This window comes from Strigops habroptila, chromosome 7 (genome assembly GCF_004027225.2).
Source record: "Strigops habroptila isolate Jane chromosome 7, bStrHab1.2.pri, whole genome shotgun sequence".
Taxonomy (NCBI): domain Eukaryota; kingdom Metazoa; phylum Chordata; class Aves; order Psittaciformes; family Psittacidae; genus Strigops; species Strigops habroptila.
The window spans coordinates 30,859,217-30,869,328 of record NC_044283.2 but is presented as its reverse complement, the minus strand read 5'-3'; the positions used below and the strand labels follow the sequence as shown (position 1 = coordinate 30,869,328).

Below are 10,112 nucleotides of genomic sequence, written 5' to 3'. Positions count from 1 at the left end.
AGGCTCTTCATCATTAATTAATCTTAGATTACATTAGTATTTATGAAGATGTTGGGATTTAAAGCCTTAAGGCACATGTTCTTTCTTGTGTAAGTTTGGGAATTCAAAAGATGACAAATTGTGAGGAGAAGCTTTCACATGCAATTATGTGTCAGGATAAACATTCTGACTCTGTCAAGATTTTTGCTCTGTCTGGGAAAGCATTGCTTCAACCATGCAATTTATTTCCAGTTAAAAAGATAATATTTTGCTAATTTCACAAAATGGAAGAATAAAATTAGAAGCCTGAATACTACTGTTTAGCAGTTTTCAGGAGAAGATAACTGCCTTTTTCCTGAATGACTTTTTCCTTTAGGAAAGATATATTTCTAATTTTTCATTGACTGTGTTTGTCATTGACTGAGAAATTCATCTGCACTACCTGGCCCCACATGACCATCTGTCTGTTTTGGCTGGGCAGTGATGCCTGTAAGCACAGAGCTGACCTTAGCCACTGGCATGCTATGACCAAGGTCATTAATACAGCTGGAAGGCTTGCAGGAGTCACGCTGGCCATAGAAAAGTTTTGATAGGTCCTTTCCCAAGAGCTTTTCTGCCAGGTGAAAGGGCTGGTGGAACTGCACCACCGGCAAAATCTGGGAGTACCTTCGAATGCTACTTGCTTCTGAAATGTAATAGAAAAAAGGACAGTGTGTTTTGTATTTTTTTTGCAGTAAACAGTTTTTGGCTGTTCATTTAGGTACATCTTAAAGCCATTTTTCAAACTAACCAGAACCTGGGATCTATAGAAATAGCTCCTTCTAGTCAGTAAAATAGAGGTGGTTAATATGAATTGAATTTCCAAAGAAAAACTGATTGATGTTTTCAAAACTGTGGAAAATTCATTAAGTTTTTAAATTATTAAATGTTATTTTAAAGGACTTTTAACTGTGCTGATATATGTGTATAGAAAAACAATGCTGAACTAAAAACCAAGCCAAATGTTAGACTCTGTTTTTCTTTTCTAGTTGTTCTGAACTGAAAATAGAATTCTACTAAAATTATAAATAATCATGTTGATTTATGTCATATGTCTATGAAAAATATTTTTTTCTACCAAGTGAAGCCTATAAATAAGGGATAAATGGAGGCAATTATTTTAGCTTATTTATTTGTGAATGTGGTTTTAAAACAAAGTTTCTTGGGGCAATTATAGTATCTCTGAATTTTTCTGTGATCTTTAGAATAATTTCTATATCTTGAATCCTTAGTATCCTCAGAGAGACAATATATTCTCAGTTCCCTGGACAAGGACCACTTAATTAAGAAATTGCCCTAATACTGTCTTTGCTGACTTCTCTTGAATTGTTTAATTAAGCATTCTGGTTTTATCCCTTTAAAAAAGATCTTATCTCCAAATCTGGCCCATGTTATTCTGGGTACCTGCAGTATTTTCAAGCTTAAGGCACACAGTGTTTTTTTCTTGACAAGCCTGAGTCCCAAGTGATTTCCCTCAATCTTCTCTGCAGAAGCTTCTATAAAATTAGCTTGTTTGTTATTTTGTTTTCCTGAGCCCATTTTTCCCCCAAAAAGCAAGTTAATTCCTCACCAGAATGGAATTTTTCTGTCTTCTGGTGGTCCATTGAAGGAGAAATAACTCTGGACTTCTCTAGCCATGACTTAGGCAAAATACTCTTTATTTCCAAAACCAGAAGGGATGATAGAATTTCCTTTCATCTCTGCTTGTTTTCAGTTTCAAAATAATGCACTCAGGAAAGACTGTGGATAGTAAGGATTACCTCTGTTGCTTCTCTGCTTGTTTTTGCTGTTATTATTGCAGCAGGCAAATAAGCAAAACTTTTAAAAAAAGAAGAAGTTGTCTGTGATGGATAATCTTAAACAATAGACCTACTAGGTCATGTTTACACCACAGATCCTTTTATAGAACTGAAAAAGAGTTAAAGGGTGAGTTATGGATAGCGGAACCCACAGAACCCACAGTATGATGTAGTTTAGGATGATGCTGGAGCTTGTTGTCATTGTCAACCGTCTGAGAACCAGCTGTAGCTGTTACCCACCTGCCTAAGTCACCGCTCCCAGGCACCTCTACGAGCCCTTCTGTGTTCTCTTCAGAGCAGAATAGCAATGCCTTGTTGTTACACGACCTGATGTCCAAAGGGCAGATACTACTGATGGCACAAAGGTGCTAAGGACAGTGGAGAGCCAATGCCACCCACACCATGCTTCTTCTCACCCTCAAGAACAACTGCTATGAGAAAGAAAACCACACTTTTATTGTGGGAGGTTGAACAAAGTTTTTCCAATGTGTCAAAGAAACTCAGTGTCTGGTTTGAATAGAGCTTTGCAATGTGTCTATATTCAAAACTGTGGATGTGTGGGATGAGACTTAAGGAAAGGAAAGGGACTTTTATTGACTGCTGTGACATTGATACAGGGCACATTCTCTACTCTGAAGCAACTGAAAAATAAAAGCTTACAGCGTAGATTTTAATTAAATTCTGACTTCAGAGAAGCATTCAGACTTACTTTGCTATAGAAACAAGCTTGCTCTACGATACCTATTTTTTAAAAACATTGACCCTTTTTTATGATTATGACTAACATTATCTCTTTATATCTTTAAGGATTATGAAAGTACCTGGAAAAAACAAAATTCTGAATTGCATTGTGTATTGATCTGTTTTCTCCTTACATGATGTGACCTGAAACAACTGCAAAGGTAAGTTCTATTCTCCTCCTTCCAGAGAGAATTCAGAGAAGTATGAAGGTAGCACTCACAGAGATGACTTATACGGAGGGGGCCAGCCTGTCAGAGAGTGTGTCCCATAGGAGAAGTGAAGCAATGACAAAAGACTGATGGGAATTCCTGAATGTACTAAAGCAGCATCGGTGGGTTAGAAAATATCCTGGCCTCCAGGAAAACATAGTGTATCACCATTCTCTGTGAAACATGATCTCCAGAGTAAACTACAGTAACTGGTCTCCCTCACAGTGAAAAATATTTAGCTCTGCATTTCTGAACTGGGTCTAATAGCAATGGTGCAATTTTATGTTTAATAAAGCATACTTCACTCTGGTAACCTTCAGCCTATCCTGCACTTAATTTTATGAAATACTTCCTTCTTTTTGTCTCTGGTCCATATTCCTCTCCCAGGATCTCTGGAAGGAATGTAAAAGTATCTCATTCCTTTCAGACCATTTGTTCACCAGCCCGCTTGGCTGCAGATTTCTCAGTAAGGCATGAACTGTCAATTCAGAGTTCAGGAGAAGTCATGTGCCTCTTTCAAATTCTCTGGGATGAAGAGGAATGAATGAGGAGGATTAGAAATCTATGGAGGAAGCTAAGAGATATGAATTCATATTCTTTCTTTTGCCAAGTGTAAAGATAGGAAAAGGTAGCTATGTCTCTGCCTCTAAACGTCTGGGTTAAAATTATTGGGTTTGGATATTGTACAGCTTCTAAAGTGTTTTCTCCTAAGTCAGCAGGTCCACCAAGCTATTGCCCCACATAGCATTAGAAAACGTAGTTCTGCAGAATGGCAGAAATCTCATTGGTCCTTCTCTCATGGTTTGTGAATGCATGGTACAGTGCAACAAATCTGGGAAAAAGCCCCTTTACAAGCTGGCAAAATAGTTTTTTCCATTCATGGGTTTACAGGGAAGTTTCTTCAGTGGTGCCTAGGAGCAGGATAACAAGGGATCAGTTAGCATATTCCACCTAAGATGGCATCAGAGCCATTTTCTTTTTCCAGCTAAGATATTTTTTTCTAGTTCATATGTGCTATGCACATTCAGCAGGCAGGATTATCTCTTGGTGTAAGCCCTGCTGATGTCAATAAGCCTACACCAGCAAAAGTTTGGCTAAGCTGCTTTTCTATGCTTAGACAGAATGACTTCAACAAGCACCCGAGAATTAGGACTCTCATTTCTGTGTTGCGCAAGAAATCAAAATAATGCTTTCAATAAAATAAAAGCTTTTGAAATACAAGAAAATACTCCATGCAGTAGCAAATAAGAGCAAACAAGCTACTTTTAACGTCACCACTGATAGATCAGAAAACATTTCATTTCATATGAACTGTAATAGCTGACTATTAACTCTGACAAACTTCTAAAAATGTCTCTCTTTCTGTTCATATTAACACCCATTTCACTAGCAATACAGAACCCACTGTGTCTGCCTGGCATGAATAATAAGCATCTGCCAGGATATCTGCATCTACAATTAAATTCTGAAACTGCTGCACAGTTTCTGAACAAATAGAAGCTGAAAATCTGTTTCTATCCTGGGAATTATTTTGGAAATTTGATTGCCCACAGTCCGCAGGGGATTTAACCTTGCCCCATCACTCATCACAGAAGGCATTTAAGCTGCATGACCATTAACTTAATCATCCTGAAGTTTACCACTGGGAAAAGGAGGGTGGGAAGGGAAGGAGACCTGAGAGGTGCACAGTAGTGATCCGTTGGTCATCCACTCTGCAGAAACCACCATCACAACAGGCATTAATTGACTCCCTTGTTGGCAGTCTCCACAGAAGATTGAACTCATTCCAAGCCTAAGGTGGTCTAATAAAAGTATTACCTCTCTCCACAGATCTTACCTCCTATACCGAAGCAGACTTCCTCTGATGGGGGTGCTCCCTCTCAAGTAGCCCTGAGGTTAGCTGATCTACAGGGAAGTTTAACATGACTATACATGCAATGGAGGAGTAAATGCCAAACTTCCTCTCTACTATTGTTACCCCAAAACCTTTCAGGGCATTCAGTTAATGTACTAAAAACTCATCACTATTTTTTTATTTCAAAATACAATTCAAATGAAAAAGGTGTAATATTCAAAAAGAGCTCTATTTAGGCACCTAGACACAAGTTTTATACTTCATCTATCACTAAAACTGATTTATTGTTTAGTATCCCAAATGTCATTCCACTTTTTTCTGAAATGTGTACTAGATTTATACCTTATCATTCCTTATTCTACCTAAAGAGCAAGTTTTCAAAAGTGGGGATATGACATCTGTGATTTTCTAGTGAGAGATTTTTATGGAGTTGTACACTCTAAAAGGTAGAAATGTCTATCATCTGGTCTGATGATAGAACCATACACCATACAGCTTCCTCCAGTTACACTTGTGTTAAACTGCCACATTTCTGTTTGGCTAAAATATGTTTTACAGAAAGGCAATCAGTCTTCAAATGAAGTTGTCAAGAAATAGAGAACTGTTCCTTACCTCAGTAATTTATATTGAGGGTTGGCTCACTAACTGCTTTCTTAATGAAAGGTGTGCCTTTATTTTCAATATGAGTTTGTGTGAGTTTAGTATCCAGACTTTTAAAGCACTTTTTTTTCCTACTAAAGTACTATTTTTCTATTATTAAAAAGTTTGGTATTGAATTTTCTTGGAGGTATTCCAATACTTTAATTAAATAATGTCTCAGGCTTCTCTTTTGATGAAGTAAATGGACTTGCCTCCTTAATTATCTCTCCTCCTTGCATTTGTACCTCAATTAAGACATGGGGTTGTTCTGTGATTTCTCTTCAGTCTGTCAATCTCCCTTTGGAAGTGCAGACATCACAATAAGTTGCAGTACTCCAATTTTAGTTTCATTAGTGATCATGCAGGTACATAATGCCCACTTTCAAAATAATTTGCTGTTTCACATCAGCTTTCCTGGGTGTGTTTGGTTGTCAGTCTGCCTGGAAATTGTGCCACTTTTATATAAATGACTTGCTTTAGGCATACAAAGCTGAAAATGCTGGTATCTGCTCCAAAAAACTAGTCCAAAAAAGAGCTTGATGTAGACAGAATCTAACATGACCAGAGACAACTATTGACTTCAATGAGGCTTTAGACAAGCCCAAATGCTTTCCCATGTGGAAATCCATGAATCAAATTTGAAAATATTTACAATCAATCAGTAATGGAGAACAATGAGGGTAAGAAAAGAGAAGTATGCTAAAAAAAGTCATCTTCAGATAGGTAGCATTGTGATTCTTCTAGTTTCAAAAATACATTTTATTTTATTTTATTTATTTTTTTATTATTTTTTTATTTTATATTATTGTTTTACTAGTGTATGACTGGTAAATAGTCATCTGGTAAACAGATGACTGATAACCTGTAGCAAGAAACAATGCAACAGAACCGGAGGACAAATTCTACAACAAAATTATACAGTCTTGCTACTTGTCCCATTAATTTAATTTCTTTAGAAGCATATATGTAAGCTAAAGCCAAGGATTTAACAGTAACACTGTATTTTCATTTGTAATTTATTCATTGGAAACTTTTTTTGAAAGTAGAACTCAATTTGAAGAGGTCCTCATCTCTTATTTTCATTATCAATTCCTATGGGAAAAAGCCTAGAAAAATAATGAGATCGCATGGAAACTTAAATCAATTTGTTAGTAATTTCAGAACATTTATCAAATATAAATATGAAAATTGAACAAAAGCTTTCTGATACTGATTTTAAATTGCAGTTTCAGCAATCTACAGCCGGAGGCAGGTGAAAGATGGGAAGCAAAATTAAGGTTCTCTAGGTGATGTTGTCTGACTATGTTTTGTTCTGCTTCAGAAGCCAGGAATGCTACACATACAGGGCAGAAAGTGAAACAGCAAGGTAGGAAATTGCATTTACTTCACTGCAAGGTTTAAGTAGTTGTTAAGATCCATTAATGGCAAAAGAAGCAAGACTGGCTTTGACTTATGGTGTAACTTTTAAAAGCCCAGAGGAACACTTCTCTTTCCTCAAGTGCAGTTTATACCTGCCACAGACCTACAGGTTTTGCATGACAAAATCAAATAAATATTGAACAATCTAGCCCCTCTGCATTTTTCTTGTACCAGTGTAGAGAGCTAATGCTATGAATATCCCTCTGAAAGTAGGAACAAATTGCATTCAAGTTAGGTTGGTAGTGGCACAGTTAAGGTTCACTCATTTGGCAAAATCCTCAGCTTTAGCAAAATACATTCAGTGAACCTATGGACTAATTGGAGAACACATTTGCTTTCCCTTGATTTAGGATATCCCAGGAGATTTATCTGACTATCAGCAAAATTTAAAATCTGCTTCCATCAGTCAAGAATAGTCAAGTTATGTGGAGAACATGGGTAGAGGGTAACTATTTCTGTTGTAAGTGAATGACTAACCTATAAGTAAAGGACACTGTTGAAGTTCAAGGAAGTCCTGATTCTCGAAGGCATTTTGGGACAGCTCATCTTTGTGAACTGAGTAAACCCAACAAGGACTACTTTTGAAAATTTCACCTGTTCTGCACTGGTTATTTTCTTTCGTGTTATTGTAAAGGTTCTGAGGTGGTCTACTCAAACTTTGAGAAAATTGAAAGGGGAAAATATCTAAAAATGTTCCTGACAACCAAATAACTCTGTACTTCTATGTAAAGTCTGAACTGACATAAAGAATTACTGGACTTAAAATGAATTATAAAAGCTTAAAGGGAGGTAACGATATTGTAAAGCTTTGTTCAGGGCAAGAAAATTTGCTTTTTTGGAATAACAATTTTACTATGGAAATGTTGTCTTTCCACTTCTAGTACTCACAGCTGATACCCCAAACAACAAAAAAAATCACTAATAGAGTCTTCCAAATAAGCTCTATTATTGTTGTCAGGCACTGACCATTAGGGATGATGTATCTTAATGATACTACTATGATTTTAGACTGAACATCACAGATGTGTGAAATCATTCCTACAACACATCAGAAACTGTTGTGATCACAAAATAACATCAAATTAATCTAGAGCTGGAAGTAAGATGGGAAATTAAGTTTTTCAATAATATCATTAGCAATTTCACATTAAGTCTGAGAACTCTTGGTAGCATTGCACAGTAACACATTATTCTGCAATGTTTTGCAACGCATTACAGCAACAGACTTTTTTCTTCTTTTGGTTTATGTAAATAAGCAAAAACTATTTTAAAGTCCTCAGGAAGACAGGCTTCATAATAGCAGTTTGAACTGAAGCTTCAGTACATGTTTATAAACATGTATTTACGTTAGTAAAGAGTGGAAATGTGCCATCAAAACTGTCAGCTTTCTTCTGTGCCACTTCTGCAAACGTTTCCTCATGAGTTTATTGTTAGGTATGCATGTGTTTGCTGAAGGTGTTTGAAAGCTTGGTCACGTAAGAAATGTTGTTCCAGAACAGAATAATGGTTCAGCGATTTCCTTAACCTGTTCTAGTGATGGCCAGAGGTGGATGCTTCACATCTATTTAATGGTGCAATAATATATCATGCAGATATGATTGTCCTTATCCAACACAACTCTGGCTGAGGAATACTGAATAGTCAGAATTGTTTATACTAAAGCTGTTTAGTTGTAAATCCTTTTTTCATGACTTTACAATGTTAGTCCAGTTTTAGAAAGGAATAGCTCTGCTGATGTCAATACAATTTCACTGCAGGGTTGAATGTCTAGGAAGCCAAACTTCCATGATGATTCTGGTAATTCATGATTTCCAGTGTCATTTCCAATCATGGATTTCCAGTTGTGCCAGTGGAAATGTATGCTCATCCTTCTAGAAATGTGAAGAAAAGTATAAAAGTATATAAAAAAGTGTATAGATCCTTTTCCATTCTTTCCTCATACAGTCCTATGCAGTGTTTAAGCTGAAAAATTAGAAGATATATGGTGATGTACATATATTAAGTATAAATTCTAAACACAAACTCAACCTTAGATACGTTATACTCTTATCATGTTAGAGTTCTTGTTAGTGTTACTGGTGTTCATACACAATGTAGTAAATGTGGAAACCTGGAAAAATCAATCAGCAGGAGCTAGTTGAAAACTTAACTAAACTTCAAGAAGAAAAGGTGAATGTTTTTTATCTATGAGGTAGTTTTCCTAATAAACACTGAAAGCAGATAAAGAGTTTCTACATTTTACTAAAGTGAAATCCAAATTCATATTCTAATTATTGCAAACATGAGCAAACCAGCTTGCTTTGTAATTCTGGAAAAAAGTGCATATAGTTATTTAAATAGAAATCCTTTTCTGTTTATGATACTCTTTGCTGAACTTCTCAGGCATCTTCCTGTGCAGGACGCATTCTAAGTTTTTGCTTTGAACAGTGTTTTATGACAGTGCTGTTCCTCACTGTATTGCTGCACTTTCATTACTACTCATCTTTAGTTCCTTACCTCTTTATTCCACTAAAACAAAGCCCTGATGTAGGTTTAGGATAGTCAGCAAGGTTTGGAAATTAAGTAAGTAAGTCCTCTGTGTTTAATTAAGATTTCCAAGCAAAATTAGATTATCTTCTATCACTTCTGTCTAATTGTATATCTATCTGTGTGGAAAGTTTTAGTTATAAACTTCAATGTTTAACCCTCTTCTGAACAATGTAAAAAAAAAACCAAAAAAGCTTAAATTATAATTAAATAAATTATAAATAAAAATATTATAATGTCTTTCTATTCAAATATATGTAGGGCTTGCTATTGAATTCTTCTAAGGTCCTCTGACTCAGCAGAGAGAGAAGAGATAAATGTGTAGAAGACAACCAACAGATAACAGGAATTGAAGGACCCAGAGGTAAGTTGTTCATCAGATAATGAATTGTACAGGTGACAGAGTGTACTTATTAGTTGTTCAAGTCAACTGTAGAATATTTTGCAATGTCAGGCAAAATTTCCTTGATGAAGTAAAAACTCTGCTGTACAAAAATTGATTTACTCTGTTATTAGTATTCGATCTAGATCCTTTTCAGAACACTCTGCCCAGCTGTTTTATAATAAATGATACAACTACTCTGCTGTGTATTGACTTTTAGTTTCTAGGATGTATCCAATACTGGATTGCATTCAAAAATTCCCCAAACAAACAAACAAACAAATTACCAATACTCTAGATCAAATATTTTGTATGTATATTAAATTTACAGATCTGTAAAATTAATTTCAGGCAGAGTTTTCATTTGTGTTTATTTGTCTTTCTCTTGCAGTTTAGCATACTGCAATACATTTGTTTCTATTCAGTGCATGTTCCTTTGTAGTTTGCTCAGTGTTTTAGGAGAGGATGGACACAGATGAAATAAAAAGGTGACTTTTATAAAATTAAAAAAAGAATTACTACCT

General features: G+C 35.7%; 1 long non-coding RNA gene across 1 annotated transcript; it reads left to right on the top strand.

Moving 5' to 3' along the window:
* The first annotated feature begins 2,636 nt into the window (after positions 1–2,636).
* On the top strand, positions 2,637–9,564 carry LOC115610476. Its single transcript, XR_003992252.1, has 3 exons — positions 2,637–2,719; positions 6,583–6,627; positions 9,468–9,564. It is a non-coding gene; the product is annotated as an uncharacterized LOC115610476 (long non-coding RNA).
* The last annotated feature ends 548 nt before the right edge of the window (positions 9,565–10,112 follow it).